Genomic DNA, 17,307 nt, shown 5'->3' with positions numbered 1-17,307 from the left:
TGGTGCGGCCGAGGAGCATGGTGGGGCATGACGCTTTGGGATGGCTCCAGTCGGCCACTTCCTTTTCTCTGGATCCGATCAAATGAATGCTCTGGTCGCATTCCCCAGAAGAGGTTCGTGCGCGTCCACTGGAGAGCGGACCTTGAGTTGACAGTCCCTTCCCCATGCATTATAACACGTGCCCGGTACCGCTGGGTAACAGGGGTGTTTTGGTAAGCAAGCAGCCTTCCCACTCTGTGCGCTACTGCGCAGCTGTCTTAGCCCCAAGGACGTTTGTACCTCCCCCTATAGACCAATGGAGGGTGATGGTGTCACCCTCCAGTTACAGTACCCTTAGGAAGGCTGAGGTAGGACGCGGCCCTTCTCTACTTATGTCAGAAGTGACAGCATAGACATGAGAACGCTATGGTTTGCAAGAGCACAGTGAAGATGTTTGTTCTTATTCAGATGTCACCTTTGGGCTTGTAATCAAGGAAATGCGGCAAATTAAGGTCAAGGCCAAGCAAAAATTTGGCAGGGGAATAAATGAAATGATCTAGGTTCTTTACAGGCAAAATCTCAACACTCATCCTTGTAGCCTATGGGGCATCATGAAAATCTTGTCATAAAGGCACATTATTATGGGTGTATAATACCCATATTTTATTCTTTAGAATAGTTCTGTTGAATTTTTAATTTTCTGAGTTTTTGTTAAACAGTGACAGCCGGATGTGGTGGCACACACCTGTAATCCCAGCACTCAGGAGGCTGAGGCAGGAGGATCGTTGTGAATTCAAGACTAGTCTGGATTACAAAGTGAATTCAAGGCCAGAACTGCATAGTGAGACCCTGTCTCAAAAAAAAAAAAAAAAAAAAAAAAAAAAAAAAAAAAGACAAACAATTAAAAAATAAAAATAAGACAATGAATACTTAACAAAAAAATTAAAAAAATTGAATTTTTATTATTACTGAGTTTATAAAAAAAGCATAAAATTTTCAGGGGCTGGGAATTTAGCTCAGTGGCATAAGCACTTGCCTTGCAAGCAGGCAGTCCTGAGTTCAATCCCCAGGACGGATAAAAATGAAAAAGACAAAAAAAAAAAGCATAAAATTTTTGAACATCAACTTTTTTGGTGTACAAATTCTAAAAAAAAATAGGAGCTGGGCCTGGTGGTGCACACCTGTAATCCCAGCATTTAAGAGGCTGAGGCAGGAGGATCCCCACGAGTTCAAGGCCATCCTGGACTACACACACACACAAAAAAAAAAAAAACACTGAAAACAAAATCCCCAAAAGCAGAAATAAATTCCTATGTGAAGGACAATGAAAGTAGCAATAGAACTCTGCGATAAAAAGTCTTTACTTCAATTATCACGCCCAAGGCAGTTTTTACACATGACAATCGAACAGTCCCTATGCGAGTATCACTTACACGGCCAGCACGTATGTTTTGCTTCCTGATCTTTTTGTAGGACTTACTTGACATCTTGCTGGTCTTGCAGTTTTGTCAGTAGTTTCTTATTATACATTGTGTAGTTAAACATGAAATATCAATAAATTCTTAATATGTTGTCATGGTTTATGCCGGTGGCCCCCAGGCCTCACGCCTTTACATTATGCATTTGTGATTGGTTCATTGTCTAGCTCTTGGACTGGGAAAGTGAGTGCTATGCCCTCAAAGGGGTGGGGCCAGGATGTGATGTAATGGCATAAAGAAGGCGTGTCTTGCTCTCTCCTCGGTTTCTGCCTTGCTTTTTGCAGCTGCCATGAACTGTGGCCCCACCATGCCACCCTGCCTTGGAGCCAACAGAATATGGACTGAAACCTCCCAAAACTGTAAGAAATAAACCTTTCCTTTCCCAACTTTGGGTATCCGATATTTTGTCTCAGCAACAAGTAAAAAGTAACTAAGACATATGCATTGCGTGTTTAGAGTAAACATCCACATTTTCACATCAGCTGTGTACTTGCTTACAAAACCATATCGAGGCTGGGCACAGTGGTGCATGCCTGGCATTGCAGCACTCAGGATGCTGAGGCAGGAGGATGGCCATGAGTTTGAGGCCAGCCTGGGATATACACCAAGACTCTTGTTTCGAAACCAAAACCAGCAAAACCTAAAAGATAACATCAGAAATAAATTCCTATGTGCACTACAATGAAAATACCAATAGAATGCCACCCCCCAAATAAGCTTTGCTTCAACTGTCACAGTCAAGGCAGCCCTCACGTGTGACGACGGCATGTTCCATGCACACGTCTCTCACTGACAGCACACGTGGCAAGCCATTCTTGTCACCTCTCATCTTCCTGTTTTGTCAGGAGTTTCCCTCTATTCTGTGCAATGTGTATATAGCAAGAAAATAAGATAACAGTAAAATAAAATATCAAATATATATTGAGTGCTAAGAATAGGCATCGACATTTTCACATCAGCTGTGTATCTGCTTACAAAACCTAAAAGACAACATCAGAAATAAAAACTTGTTATGAAAAAGTTTTGTAAACTTCAGTGTAAATATAAATAAAAGTCTACCACAGAAATAATCTCTGCTTCAACTGTCACACTCAAGGTGGTCTTCACACATGACAATGGCATGTTCCATACACGAGTGCTGGTTACACTGATGGCACACACATTTTGCTTTCATGTCCCCCCCTGTAGGCACAGTCGACATCTTTTTGGTTTTCCTGTTGACCTAGTAGGTCTTTGTGATGCTGTGCCTGCCTGGTCACCTGTCAGAGCAGCAGGGTGATCCACAATTTTTTTTGCATACTTCACTGGGCAGAAATATTTTGTTTTATCTCTGTTATAAATGATTTCCTATGAGCTCCAGTCCCAATCCGCTAAGAAAATTTCTCCATGACATTTGGCACTTGTTTTCTTTGTAAACTGTCAAACTATTTATGCCACACGTGTAGGGTTGAGTAAAACAACCAGTGGCCACATTTGGGTTTCAAATGATATCATAGTTTCTGCCTAACTCATCAACAACATCTACTTCACCTTTGGCTTTGTTGTAGAAAGTCTCCATCTCAGCCTTCTGTTTAGGTTTCCCTATCAATATTTCCAACATGGGAACACAGAGGAAGGAAACTCCCAACCTGCTAGGGGTCCAAAACACTGAGTTCATGTTCTCTAAAATTGCATGAACTCTAGGAACAATCAGTTTAAGAATAGAAAGAGTTTACTGAAAGGAAGAGAGAGACTGAATGGGGCCCTAGAATGTGGGTTGCCTTACCAACCGTGCCTCTCAGCGTTTATTGATAAAAGCCACCAGATAAGGCAGGTTCCAGGTGGAACAGAACTATAATCAATAAGATTACAAGTATAGTTGCTTAGGTAATATTGATCCAATGGAAAAATCACAGGAAGGGTGAGAGGTGGGACAAAACTATTGTCAACCAATAAGAATACAAGCATAGTCACTTGGGTAATACTGAGCCAATGGAAAAATCAAAGGAAGGGCATGAGGTGGGACAAAAAACTATGGTCAACCAATAAGATTACAAGTATAGTCACTTGGGTAATACTGAGCCAATGGAAAAATCACAGGAAGGGCATGAGGTGGGACCGAAACTATGATCAACCAATAAGATTACAAGTATAGTCACTTGGGTAATGCTGACTAAATGGGGATCAGATGGAAATCAAATGACACAGCAAGCCTGAATGGGCAGACAAGGACTTTCCTGGAAGGAGTGGGTGAGGGGGTTTGGTCCCAACCCCAAGGTGATTGACATCCACTTAGAATATCAGTCACTGCTGTTCATCCCAGGGTAAGTGCATGGCTGAGCAGTTCCTCTCAAAGTCCATCAATGATAAGCCCCCTTCACAGTCCTCTGCATTGACCTTGTGAGGGCCCAGCCCTGTGTGATTGCCCACAATATTTCTACCTCACTTAGCTTCTACACCCATGGCGTGATGTTGACAGCACCAGCACCAGCTTGCTTTCCTTTGCCATATACGAGGCCAATGTCATACTGGTACAAAGGGACGAAACTCCCAAGCTACTAGATGTCCTGTATGTTAGGGTTTCCTGGTGCAATAGAGAAGCAAAAGGAAAGAAAACACCTTTATTGAGGACCAGGAGAAGAGCACACAACTCATGGGGTTGGGCTTTCTCCTCTGCTGGATACAGGGGTGCTGAGGGTTATGTGACCTCAGGCTGAAAGTGGCACTTGGGGCGGGCATTGATAAAGTGCAAGGAACTGGCTGGAATTCTCTTTTTGTGGGCCTGAAAGGAAAGAGGAAGTTGCAGTCAGGACTGCAGAGGAAGGAGGAGTGGTCGTCAGGGTAAGCATCATTTTTGTTCTGGCCTTCCCCCATGTTAGACACCACCATAAGGTCCAGTAATTTACACTAGGGCAGAAACCTTTCCTGGAAGGAGTTCATGTTCTCTAAAATCAAAGAATGAATTTTAGAAACAATAGAGGTTAAGAGCAGAATATATTCATTGAGAGAAAGGAAGCTTTTGTCTGGGAGAAAGACAGAAGAGGTCCCGAGCAGGTTGCCAAGGATATTGCATTTTCCGGGGATTTTTTATAGAGCTAAACCACGAAGTGGGAAAATCATGGGAACTCACAAGGCAGGCGGGCACGAGGTGGGACAGAACTGTGGTCAACCAGTAAGATTAGTTGCTCAGGTAAAATGGACTGAACGGGACAAAAGGGGAAGTGAGTCTCGTAGCAAGCTGGCATGCTTAAGGAGCAGTGACTCTTCCTGTAGGGGGTTGGGATGGTGACTCCTGGCTTCCTCAGGGTGGTCCATACCTATTAAGAATATCAGTCCTTGGGATGTGGGTGTATTTGTTTGATCTTTTGTCTTGAGGTCTGGCCCACAGTGGGAGGTGTCTGACTCCTTCAAGGTTAGAAGATATCTAGTCTTCTGCACTGGCTTCTTCAAGCGCCAGCCCTGACTGCCTAACATGTATATATTTTTTAGGGTCTCACTATGTGGTTCAGGCTATCTTTGGGCTCCTTTTGTAGCCCAGGCTCGTCTTGAGCTTGTAACCATCTGCCTGCCTCAGCCTCCTGAGTGCTGGGATTACAAGAGTGTGCCACCAGGCCCACTCTGCCTCTAATATTTCTAACTCAGCTGTCTGTAGCAATATCTTTTTAAAATCCAAAGACTGTAGTATACAATTCTCTGTTTTGAAATTGCAACATTTAATTTGGAATTTCTGCTTTTTTAATGCATATAGTTCCCACGCTGTTCAATCTGTGCTGTTAGCAAATGTAGCATCATTGGAAGTTGGTAAATCAATTGTCAAATGTCACATTTTGATTAGTTTAAGAGATGGGAACAACAAGTCTGCTCACAACATAATTTGGTTTATTACTATATGAATAAGGAACTGGTGGCCAGGATAAATTTCCACATTTAAGGCATAGTAAGGCCAGCAGTGGTGGCACACACTTCTATCCCAGCACTCAGGAGGCTGAGGCAGGAGGACTGTTGAGTTTGAGGCCAGCCTGGGCTACACAGCAAGATTCTGTCTCAAAAAAGACAATAATATGTCTTTGCATCTACAACGGTGTAAGTTTTATGCCATATTTTAGAAGTGTTTGCAAATATTTTTTCTGAACCTATGGTGACCATGGAATGTTGCAAGATGCCCACCATTACACATGTATTCAGATGGGGTGTAAATTGCTTGATCACCCACACACCTCTCCAACAATGAGCAGAGAGGAAACAGATTATCAGTTCTTTTTCTTTCTTGGCAGGTGGTTTTACCATCAACCCTCAGGCAGCTATGAAGGAAACCAAATGCCCTCAGTGTCATCATTATTCTCCCATCATCAAGCTCATATCAGCTGCTTTCCCATAAGTCTTTTACTTTTCTGTGATCCCATGAGAAGGCCTGGTAAGTACAGCAGACGTATGAGTGCTGTGATTTCAGCTAGCGAGGGGTCATGATAAATACATTTTTGAGTATAACTATTGGCGCATTCAAAACATTTTACTTGCATTTCAGCATTTGTGTATTTCACATCTTACAGCACTTCGTCTGTTACAAGTATTGCCAACACTGGATACAGTGCCAGCACTCTGTTCAATAGGTCTTCTCCTGTCAAGATCCTCACTATATTTTGGACTTAGTTCTAAAATTAGATCATTCCATTTGGTTGCGTGACCATTTTGACAAGTCAAATATAGACTGATATTACTGTTTTCTTGTGAGAAAATTCCCAAGTCTTCACTCTGAGGAGGTAAGAAGGCAGCATTTAATCTTCATACCAGCGGACTGAACTCACAGTCATCCTCCTGCTTCGGCCAGTGCTGGGATTACAGTCTCTTTGCCACTTATTTGTAGTTTATTCTCCCGTGGTTGGAGAGCTTGGTCTCCAGTCAGTCCTCCAGACGTAAGTTTACTGAGCAGCATGTGGCCATAGGGCACAGTCCAAATGCCCCCGAGTGCCTGTGACCCTGCAGCTGCTAGAGTGGATGGCGTCCTTCAGGGGTCGCTGGGTCCAGCTCATGTGTAGTGCTATCTGCATTTTGTGCAGCCTTCTGAGACTTTACTGGATTATTTCTTCTTTGAATCGATTCCAGACAGCAGGATATTGAAATTAAAATACAGCCATGGACTTACCTGTTTATTGTTTAAATGTGATAAATGATGTAAGTTTAATGTGTGCACATGTGGTGATGTTGTGGGAACATTCCAAAGCCAAACTGAAAGGAAGACTCTGCACTGAGGAGATGAGAAAGCAACATTTAATCTTTACGCTGAAAGACTGTTGAATCTTTGCACCAGTGGACTGTTGCAGGACAGTTCATCAGAGGCAACAACTCAGAGTTTACAGACAGCTTAGTTTACACAGAATTTAGAAGTGAAAGGTACAAAGCAAGCCACATACTGTTACATAATTAGTCACTGCGTCATGACAGGTGGGCTGGTCTTGAACAGATTTTGTTGAAATAGAGGAACTGCTTATCAAAATATAGAAACACTCCAGGAACAAGGGTAGAGGGCCCTGATGGAGTGAGCAGAGTTAAAGCTGTCCTTGATTAGCGCTGGCTGCTGTAAGCTCCAGACAGTTACTGTGACTCAGTGGTCATCAGAGTTGTGCAGCTGAGCTGTAGACGCTGTCAGGGTCAGTTGAATTCAGCAGAAACTCGGGCGGAGACCTGTATCATGAAATAAGTGTATTCTTTCATAAACGTGTTCTTACATTGTAATTGTGCCCCAACAGGGAGGCTGGGGAAGTAGATTCTGGGAGAGGAGTGGCATCCAGTTGGCTATCCTGTGGGGAGGACCACCTGCTCAGCCCGTAGGGTGGGGGAGAAAAGCACAGGGGAGGTTCAGGCTTGAAGTTCCAAACCAGAGGCCGGTGCAGCCCTGGGTAGACGGCCATTCTTAGGAAGAGTCTGCAGACTTCTTGGCATAAAGCTCCCTGTGCTTTGTCTTTTTTTTTGTACTTGGTATTGAACTTGTGACACTGTGCTTGCCAGACAGGTGCTTGTGCCCCTTCCTAAATCCCTGGCCCATTGTGGTTGTCTTGTAATTAAGAAAGGTGAGTTTGGGGCTGGAGGTTTAGCTCAGCGGCATAAGCGCCTGCCTTGGAAGCAGGCAGTTGTGTGTTCGATCCCCGGTACCGATAAAAAGGAAAAAGACAGGGGCTGGGGATTTAGCTTAGTGGCATAAGGACCTGCCTTGCAAGCAGGCGGTCGTGAGTTCATTCCCTGATACCGATAAAAAAAAAAAGAAAGGTGAGTTTAATGCATGTTGATAGGGGGGTTAATAGATTCTTACCGCAGCCCCTTCCCTTCACCACAATCACAAAATGAACAATCCTGACAACCTGGCATTTCCTCAGGCTCCTTTGTCATCTATTCCTCCCCGCCCAGGCTCCATCCCTGAGCAACGGCTGAGGACCTTCCTGCCCCCCCCCCCCACACACACAGGGGCACCGGGCCTAGTGTGCTTTCGGGTTGTTTCCAGCTGGAGGGGTTCACTGCAAAGCTGCTAGGAAACCTGCCGCAGTGGTTGGGGGACAGGGAGGTGGCTGTGGGCAGGATCCACAGCACAGGTCAAGCTCTGCGGCCCTGGGCACAGGCCTGTCCTCACTGCGCCCCACAGCCCCGTGGGCCCCGAGAGGAATCTTCTGAAGGTCAATGCGGGGACACAAAGCAGGGGGGCGCCATCCTCAGAGAGGCCTAGGGCTGGCCCCTCCCCCAGCTGCGGGACCAGGACCCAACCCAGCCCTCCTGGCCTGACCCACCACACGCAGACAAGCGTCCCATAGAGAGCTCAGAACAGCCGGCTCTGCGCGGAGTGTCTCCGATGCAGGCCGCTCCCGAGGCTTCGGGATCATCTGCAGAGGCCCGGCCTCCTCCTGCAGGCGCCCACACAACCAGACTGAGTTAAGCAGGGCACGGAGTGGGACAGGGAGGTCCCAGGTTCCCCTCCAACCCCCAAGACTTAGGTACCTGTCGGCCTCCCATCCAGCGAGCAGGCCAGGCCAGCAGTACCTGGACCAGTGCCCAGCCGAGGCAAGGGCCTCACAGACCGCACCCGCAGGCCGTGCCCTTCTCTCTAACGAGGCAGCTGCAGGTGTGTGATTGGTCCCGGTTCATCCATATTAGAGTGCTGATTGGTCCAAACATAAGCCGTCTACTACAGTAGTCCCAATTCGTCCAGAAGACACAAAGCTTCTGAATCACGCCTAGTGATTGGTGCAAATCCAATTCCACCCTGGGTTGGAACTCAACTCCACTGAGGTCTGGGTTAACGTCTTCCAGCTAGGTCGGGGCCGCGGGACTCCTCCGCGGTCTAGGCGGCCTCTCAGGGCCATGGTGGTGACTTTGCCGAGCATGGCGGGAAGGAGCAGCCAAAGCACGGGAGGGCAGCGCCTATCCCAGAGGTTCTCAGAATAGATTTGCCCATCGTAGAATGGCTTCCATGATCCCCCTCCTGCAGAGGGACCCCAGCTCCACTGGGGACACTTGTGGCCCAGGTGTCCTGGGCTCTGAAAGCAGAGCCGTGGCAACACCTCCTCCGGACAGCACCCACCCGCCTCCTGCCCTGGGGTCAACCAGGACCAGGAATCACAAACCCTGGCGACCAGGCCTCACATTTGGCCCTGCGCCCCCCCCCACTCCGGCTTGTGTTTAGGCTTCAGCACATCCAACGTAAGGTCATCAAGTGGATAAACCTGCTACTCGCACACGTGTAGTTCAGTGCCATTCTAAGATGGGCAAATCTATTCGGAGAACCTCTGGGATGGGCGCTGCCTCCCAGAGCCAGACCCGGGAGTAATGAGCAGACACGCCAGGATGCTGAACTCCGACAGGGAAAGAGGCCTTCACCGCGCTCGGGCGGTGCTTTCTTCCCAGCGGGCAGATGGTGGCGCTGTGGCTCAGGGGCTGGGTGGGAAGCAGGCCCAGAGCTGGTCAGCGCCTCCTCAGACCGTGGCGGGCCAAGCTGGGCTCAGGAGCCAGGGGCCCTGTCTCCAGGGACTCGGGGTCTTGCTCTGCAGGCGGAGCACGCCTTTGGGGTCCAGCTGCCTCCCTGCTCCTCCCGAGGCTTAGCAGGAAGTGGAGGAGTGCTCCCGCTCCGACTGGAAGGGAAACAAAGAAGCCAGCGATATGAGCCGCCACGGCAGGACGTGGAGTCGTCCCGAGTCTGTCACTTCCTCCACCTCCATGGCCCAGCTTCCCCGAAGATTAAACCCTTAACTCCCAGAGAAATTCATTCTTTCTGTTCTTTTTGGGGGGAGGGGAGGGGCTTGGGGCTGGGACTGAACCCAGGACCTTGTCGCTCACCCGGATCCCCAGCCTTTACAGTTTTAGAACCGGGGTCTGGCTGAGCTGCTATGTTGAACCTCCAGTCCTGCCTCAGCCTCCCGGTGTGTACCACCACACTCGGCTCTTATCTTCACTATACCCTTCATTCAGGCATTGGGGATCCTGGCCGGGTCCCAGATAATTCTGCACATTATCCCCGCACCCTCAGGGGCTCCCAGGAGGGTCCAGCCACTGCAGCAGGCACTGTCTCCTGTCATCAGCGTCTGTCACGTGCCCATAGCTGCACTGCCATCTTTGCCCCATGATTGAGATAATTTCACAGTCTCGGTGTCGAAAATGAACAGGGAACAGATAACGTGTGCATGTGCATCCGTGTGCACACAGTGTTCCGCAGGTGAGCTGGTGTGTGCAGATTCTGGGAAAGCCGTGTCCCTTAGCTCTTGAGGTTGTGCAGCAGGCCAACCGGGAAGGGTCTTCCTTCCTTCCTGTGGAATCTGAAGACCTCCTGTGGGTTTGACCTATAGCAGAGAGGGCAGGAAAGGCGTGTTCTGGCGGGGCGCCTGTCTGGGCAGCTGGCTCCTTCCTCTTGTCCTCTGTCCTCCCTTCCCTTTCCTTCTGTTACAGTTTGTAGTTAAAACGTCCCAGAAAGCCTCCCGTGCTCCTAGGTGGGCTTTCTGGGGTGAGTGGATCACGGTGTGTGACACTGGGTCCGGGCTTAGCTACTGGATGAGTCCACTGCTGGGTGTGAGGCTGGGCGAGCAGCTGGGTGGGAAGAGAGGGTCGCAGGGGCTGGCCACGGTCTGTGTCCCCCACTCCTCCCCGGAGTTCTGCTTCCTGCTGCCACGTGCGGCCCTGCCTTGGAGCCAGCTGACTATGGGCTGAAACCTCTGCAAGCCTCAGCCAAAATTACCCTCTCCTGTAAGTTCTGGGGATTGGATACTGTGTCTCCATGATGAGAAAAGGTGTCACGGAGACACCTTCCATCTGTCTGCCCGTCCATTCTTGCATCTCACAAGAACTGAACACAGGGCCTCATACAAACAGGCAGGCACTCACCACTGAGCTACATTCCCAGCCCTTGAAAACACTGTTTTTTTTTTTTTTTTTTTGTCTTTTTTGAGATGGGGTCTTGCTATGCAGTTCAGGCTGGTCTTGAGCTTTGTAGCCCAGGCTGGTCTCGAACTCACAACAATCCTCCCACCTCAGCCTCCTGAGTGCTGGGATTACAGGCATGAGCCACCACACCCGGCTTGAAAACACTGTTTTTGAGTCAGAGCCGCATTAAGTCGCCCAGCTGACCTCAAATGCATGACCCTCCTGCCTCAGCCTCCCATGGTGCTGGCATTACAGCTGCACCTCTTGTCTCAACCGGCAGCTGTTTCCGAGCAGCTTGGCAGAGGCTTGGAAGTGCGGGTGCAGACCCCATGTTGGGGGCCTTTGCCATAGGCGGGTGTCCCATAAAGCTCTGTCAGGTGGGCACGGATTTTTGTCATCATGTGGGACATTGTAGCGGGAACCTGAATGGCATCCATACAGTGACACAATGTGGCTTTTCAAAGCAGGGAAGCAGGGCTGCTTGAGGCTGCAGAAGAGTGTACAGGGCTGGAAACAGAATCAGAAAGAGATGAATGTGACATGATAAACCAAGGCAAAATGTAGCTGAGTGCCTGTCCACAAACAGGCCTCTCGAAGAGCCTAGGAAAGTATTAAGAGCGGCTGCATCCCAGGAATCAGACTGAGAAGGGCGACACCTGCAGAGGGGACACCTGCCCCTCACACTGGAAGTCTCTGTTACATTGGACTATTCACCGCTCACAGGAACAATGTTGGTAACTGTCTGATGAGCAGGTCTCCTCACCGCTTTACTCAGCTTGTCTAATATTCTTATTTTGTGTGTGTTTTCCATTTCAGATTCTTGATGAATTCAAGAAGGATTCCTCCGTGTTCATCCTGGGGTGAGGACCCTCTGGCTGCTGCCTTCAGGACGGCCGTATCCTGTGACCAGTGGCTTCTGGGTGGGGCTATCTCTGGCCTCCACAGGGACACAGTCTTGAGCCTGGGCTGGGTTTGGGACGGCAGCACCGGGCTGCAGAGTGCTGGGGTCCTCGGGGTTCAGGGCTCAGGGTCTCCTTCCTGACTGCGCGCCTGGGCTTGAGGAGTTCACGGGTTTCTCCCTAGCACTGCTGGTGCGGATGGGCAGAGGAGTCTGGGAAGGGCCTGGCTGTGTGGGCTGAGCTGGGTGAGTGACACCGGGTGTCAGGCAGCCTCCCCAGGCGCTCGGCCATGGAGACAGTGGTGACATCTTAGAGCCAGCGCTGCAGGATGGGTTTAGCAGAGGCCAAAGCTGCTGAGCTGGGTTAAAGGGTCTTCTGCACTCCGCTGTGCTCTGGACAGTCCCCTTCCTGGGCAGCTCCAGCCCTCTGCAGGGTCCTGGCTGTGTCCTGGATGGAGCTGTCTACTCAGGCCAGGCGCCCTCCTGACGCTGGGCCCCGGCGTCTTGGGAGTCACTCAGTGTGGGCCTGGGGTTCCGTGGTTGTTGAAAGCCCTGAAAGCCACCTCACAGCCCCCAAAGTGCAGCTTTCTGGGGCCCTTCAAGGCCGAGGAAGGGGAGCAGCAGGGAGGCTCGGGATCACACTGGGGCGCTGCCCCTTGCCCCTAGGTGGTGGTCATTCTCTCGAGTCACCCCAGGATGAGTCTGTTCCTGGGAAGCCTCCCTGCTCATGGAGGTGGGACTCTGCCGGCTGAGCCTGCTGGGTCCTCTAGGGATGAGACGGCAGGGCTGTCCTCAAGCGACTTGGGGACCATCTCCCTGGACTTCTGTGCCCCTGGGCTCTGGGGTCTGAGGCGGGTGCTGGTGTCTATCAGGGTGATGTCCCCCAAAGACACCGGACAGTTGCTGCACAGGGTGCACCCAGCATCTGGCCGGCAGAGGGCAGGAAGATCCTCGCCCCACAGGGCAGGGCCCAAGCCTCCAGTCACTGGTGTGGTGGAGGAGCAGCTGGGTAGCAGCCGGTGAAACCCACTAGCCTCTTAAGGCCTAGCTGTGTGGCCTTGGGCAGCTAGCTTAGCCTTTCTGTGCCCAGTTTCTTCCCGATGAAATGTGCCCAGAGCCCCCACTTGTCAGAACTGTGGGGGTCAGAGAAGCCTGTGTGTACATAGACACTCGCTTGTATTTAAAATTCCCCTTTACAGCACTGGAGTCTCAGTGATTTTTTCTCATTAATTACATTTTTGTTTCTATAGACTTTAAATTGGGCATGGTGAGACATACCTGTATTTCCAACACTCTAGGAGGCTGAGGCAGGAGAATTGCAAGTTTGAGCCTAGGCTGGGCAACCTGGCAAGATCTTATTTCTAAATAAATAAATAGAAATGAAACTTTACATTTTCACAACATTTAGTATGCGCAAAAACTAAGTTACTTTTCAAAACCCCGTGGCTGGCCATTTCAGACACCAAAGTTGCCGGGCGGGGCTCGTCAGCCCCTGCACGTGTCACCCGGGTTAGAGAGCAGATTTGCAGCCCGATCCCCCCACCCCGCCCCCCGCAGTCGCGCTCTCCCAGCTACTCGCCCCTTCCTGCACAGCGGGAGTCTAATGAGCCCCGGGCCGGTCCCTTCGGCCCGCGGGGTCCTCAGTCTCTCTCCTGGGTGGGGACCGCGGCGCACTCCTGCCCACCCGCAGCGCCCTAGCCGAGGTCATGGCTGCCGAGGAAGTCGCCGCGGGGCCGGGGAGGAGGGACGGGGCTGCGGCGCGTCCTGGGGGCGCCAGGCTGTCCCGGGAAACGAGGAGACGGCTGTCTTTTCTTGCCCCCGCCGTGGGCTCCTGTGCATGCAACCCCGCTTTGCAGGCGAGTGCGCAGCTCACTCCCGGGAGCCGCCTGCGGGCGGACCTGAGAGGCAGGCCTGGCGCCACCTGGCGGCGGCGAACATTATTGCAGGGCGACTCACAGCACCCCGCCCGCACTGAGCCGGAGGGGGGCCCTTACAGGCCAGCTCCGGCCCGGAATAAAGTCCAGGGAAGCTGCTGAACATCCCCCTGGCCTTTGGGGGTGACGGGTGCTCACGGGCGAAGCCCATCGCAGCTCTTGGTCTGCAGACTAGTACAATTTTTTTTGGAAGCACCTTGGCTGTATGCGGTTAAAACAAAAGTTTTAAGAGTCGGGTGTGGTGGTGCACTTGGGAGGCTGAGACGGGAGGATCGCTGCGAGTTCGAGGCCAGCCTGGGCTACAAAGTGAGCTCAAGACCAGCCTGAACTGCATAGCGAGACCCTGTCTCAGAAAGACAAAAACAGGGCTGGGGTTTAGTTGAGTGGCATAAGTGCCTGCTTGGCAAGCATGACGTTGTGAGCTCAATCCCCGATACCAAACAAGCAAACAAACAAACAAACCAAAAAACTCCCGCAAAACAAAAACTTTAAGAAAGGATGCTTGTGATTTGCTCAAGTGGTTTCCCTGCAGCCCGACAGGGTTGCCCACGCCTGTAAACTCAGCACTCTGGGAGGCTGAGGCGGGAGCATCACACATTTGAGCACAAACTGGGTAACTTAGAGAACTGAGCTACGTCCAACCCTTTAACGATCTTTTTGTACTTTGAGACAAAGTCTTACTATAAACCCAGGACGGGTTCGAACTTGTGGGCCTCCTGCCTCAGCTTTGAGTGCTGACTCCAAGCATGCACCACCGAGCCTGCCCACAAGAGGGCGATGGATTCTGCGTTTTCCAGAGGTTGGTTATTCCGGGCTCCTGAGCTCCCTAAACCTGGAGTGGTGTCCTGGAGTCCTGCTGGGCAGCAGCTATTCCACTGCCCCCCTCACTTGTGCATTCTCCCTCGGGAGAAGCAAGTGTGCAACACGAGTGAGAAACTGGCAGCTCCTGCTTCCTCTGGGGGTGAAACCCGGGTGGTTCCCCACCATCGGTTTCTGTCTAAATTCTTCCCCCAGACTTTTAAATCAGCTCTCCTTTCTGTGTGTCATCGCCACTGGTGAAAAAGGCCCCCAGGGTGTAAGCAGCTGAACTCATACTCACAGTGAGTATCTGATTACCACGGCAGCGCGCGTGTCTGGGGGGGAAACGTGTCCCGTGGTGTCAGCACCCCAGTGGCCACACCTGCACAGGGACACCTGTGTGCTTGTGGTGGCCACCCTGAGTCCGAGTCCTGGTGCCAAGGGGGGCGGTCCCGCCTGCTGGGGCTGAGGCTGCCGAGTTTCCCCTAGTGGACTGCTGGGACGGGCCCAGCGGGAAGCCCATCATTACCATGGCTGGACGAGGCCCACCAAGATCAAGTTTGACGATGTCGTGCAGGCCATCAGAGACCACGCCTTTGTCACCTCGTGGTCAGCTGACTGATTTCCGGGTGTTTCATGGGACAGCAGCTAAGGTTGGGCAGACAGACACGTGTCACCTCCCCCCTCCCCTGAACACTAGAGCCCTGGACGCCATCTCATCCAGGGGCATTGCCCAGGGCTGGCAGGAGGCTCTCTGTGGCCTCGGCCTGGGTTCTGGGCTCGCTCCCCTGAGTTTGAGCCCAGCTCTGTTAATTCCCAGTGCTGTGCTGCAGTAAGGTCCAGTTGGGGTGACGTCCTGAGTGCTTAGCGCCGCTCCTGGTAGATGGTAAGGGGCAGTGCGTTTATTACATGCATTCCTGGAGCTGGGTGCAGGTGTCACCGAGACGGCAAAGGTGTGAACTTTTCCCACCTGGCAGGAGGCCTGGCGGTGGCTCTCACTGGCCTTCGAAGCCAGCTGCACCAGCTGTTCACTGCTGTGTCACTGCAACAGAATACCAGAGGCCGTTAACTATGCAGGGACGAGAGTCACTGTGCTCCCGGTGTTGGAGGGTCCAGGCTGGCACCGAGGCCAGCCTACTTCATGGCAGAGCAAAACTGCCCACATCATGAGGTGGGGAGCGAGAGGAGGAAGGGGCCAGCGCCTACGGTCCGTCCTGGGCACACACTCAATGGCCTGCAGAGCCCTGCCAGGTGGGGGGTCCCACCTCCTCCCCTAACACCACCCTGGGGACCAAGCCTTGACCTCCAGGCCTCTGGGGCGGTCAGCACCCAATGGTGGCTGATTTCTCTCTCAGGGTTTGCTCTGGCGTCCAGGATGCAGGTGCTTATGGGTTGATCCCATTCAGAGGACCTAGTCCTGTTCCCAGCTCGAGCAACTTCCTGGCTGAAAGGGCTCTTGAATCATGGGGCACCTGTGGTGATAGAGACCCTTAACATTCGCGGTTTTGCAGTGGAATGGGTGAATATTCATATTAAATCTAAAAGGATCATTAGCGGCGACAGTCGGTTTGGTGTCTGCTGCCTGTTGTATTTTGGCACCAAACTTCCTGGCAGCAGCTGCGGCTTTAGCTGCTGGGTGTCTCTGGGCTGTGTGGACCAGGACTGGCATTTGCTCAGCCTGGCAGCTCCTGGGCTGCCAGGGGCCAGGGCTGTCTGGAGGCAAATTGAGGCTAAGTAATGTTTTCTTAAAGACTGTATTTTTCACATTTATTTTCGTTGCCACCTAGTGATGTTGTTTCCTGTTTGGGGCAGTGACAGAAGATGCATTAAAGTAATTTTGCTTCATAATAAACACTCGCATAAGCCTCACCTGCGTTCTAGATGGGAGAAGCTCACTTGTGTCGGGTTTCTCTGATAACTGGGGAAATCCGAGCTGGGACTGTATCTTCAATGATAATGCATTAATGACAGTGTTTTGCAGTTTGATAATGGTGATGAGGTCACACGGAGGAAGGGTCCCATTCTTAGGAGATGTGTCACTGCCTCTTTAAAACGGTACAGGGAAAATGTCAATAAATGTCAATAAATACATATATGCTGGTGGGCATACCTATGTATTATATATATATGCATGCACAGAGGTATATGCAAGTATCTTAGATGAGGGACATAAACATGTACCTGCTTGTGTATTCCAGTCACACAGACACACATAGAGTCAGTTCTGATTGGTGGATTCTGTGTCCTGAATTCCCCTGACATTTATTTGTAACTCCAAATCAAATTGCAGAGCACTTTCAAGGTCACCCACGGGCGTGTGCAAAGCAGGGTACTCGGAGTCCCCCAGTGTGCTCTGGCCCTGCTGGTGTCACACAGGGCTACTCTTGGCCTTTCTGGCTTTGGTTCTTGTGGAGCAAATGAGGGTCCTTTGCGACATCTCCCGCGCCACGTTGCAGGAAGTGCTGCCCTGCATCTCACGACAAGAAGGCTGTTCCCGGTGGTGGAAGCGTGTGTTCGGTCAGCTTCCTTCACGCCTGAGTGACAGCTCTGGGGCTGCCAGTGCCATGTTATCGAATCCACTGAATAAGATGCTTTTCAACAGAAGCGAGCACCAAGCAAGGTCACGTGTTGATTGGCTGATAAAACTGCTGTGACCAGAGGCTCAGAAGAGCCTAACTCTGCATTTCCCCTTCAGGGGAACAGCTCAGGTGTTTGCTAATCAGGGTAGTGGGCGACTTTCTGGCCTCCATGGTTAGTGAGGACCAGCCGGATGTGCAGACATGCAAGTGCCTCACCAATCCACCCGTGCAATATGCAAATACACGTTTGCCTGTGCAATGGGGGA

The 17,307-nt window shown here is 51.1% G+C and overlaps 1 long non-coding RNA gene across 2 annotated transcripts; it reads left to right on the top strand.

Annotated features, from left to right (window-relative positions):
* Positions 1-55: 55 nt before the first annotated feature.
* On the top strand, positions 56-13,120 carry LOC106026861 (uncharacterized). 2 transcript variants are annotated; one of them, XR_010047085.1, is made up of 3 exons: positions 56-1,816; positions 5,711-5,850; positions 11,649-13,120. It is a non-coding gene; the product is annotated as an uncharacterized LOC106026861 (long non-coding RNA). The 2 variants fall into 2 exon arrangements; XR_010047084.1 differs by lacking the exon at positions 11,649-13,120 and adding an exon at positions 5,987-7,259.
* The last annotated feature ends 4,187 nt before the right edge of the window (positions 13,121-17,307 follow it).

The sequence above is a fragment of the Cavia porcellus genome, unplaced genomic scaffold (genome assembly GCF_034190915.1).
Source record: "Cavia porcellus strain 051 isolate PalLab524CR breed Dunkin Hartley unplaced genomic scaffold, mCavPor4.1 scaffold_4, whole genome shotgun sequence".
Lineage (NCBI taxonomy): Eukaryota > Metazoa > Chordata > Mammalia > Rodentia > Caviidae > Cavia > Cavia porcellus.
Note: the sequence above shows the minus strand (reverse complement) of the source record. Positions and strands in the feature narration are given on the sequence as shown.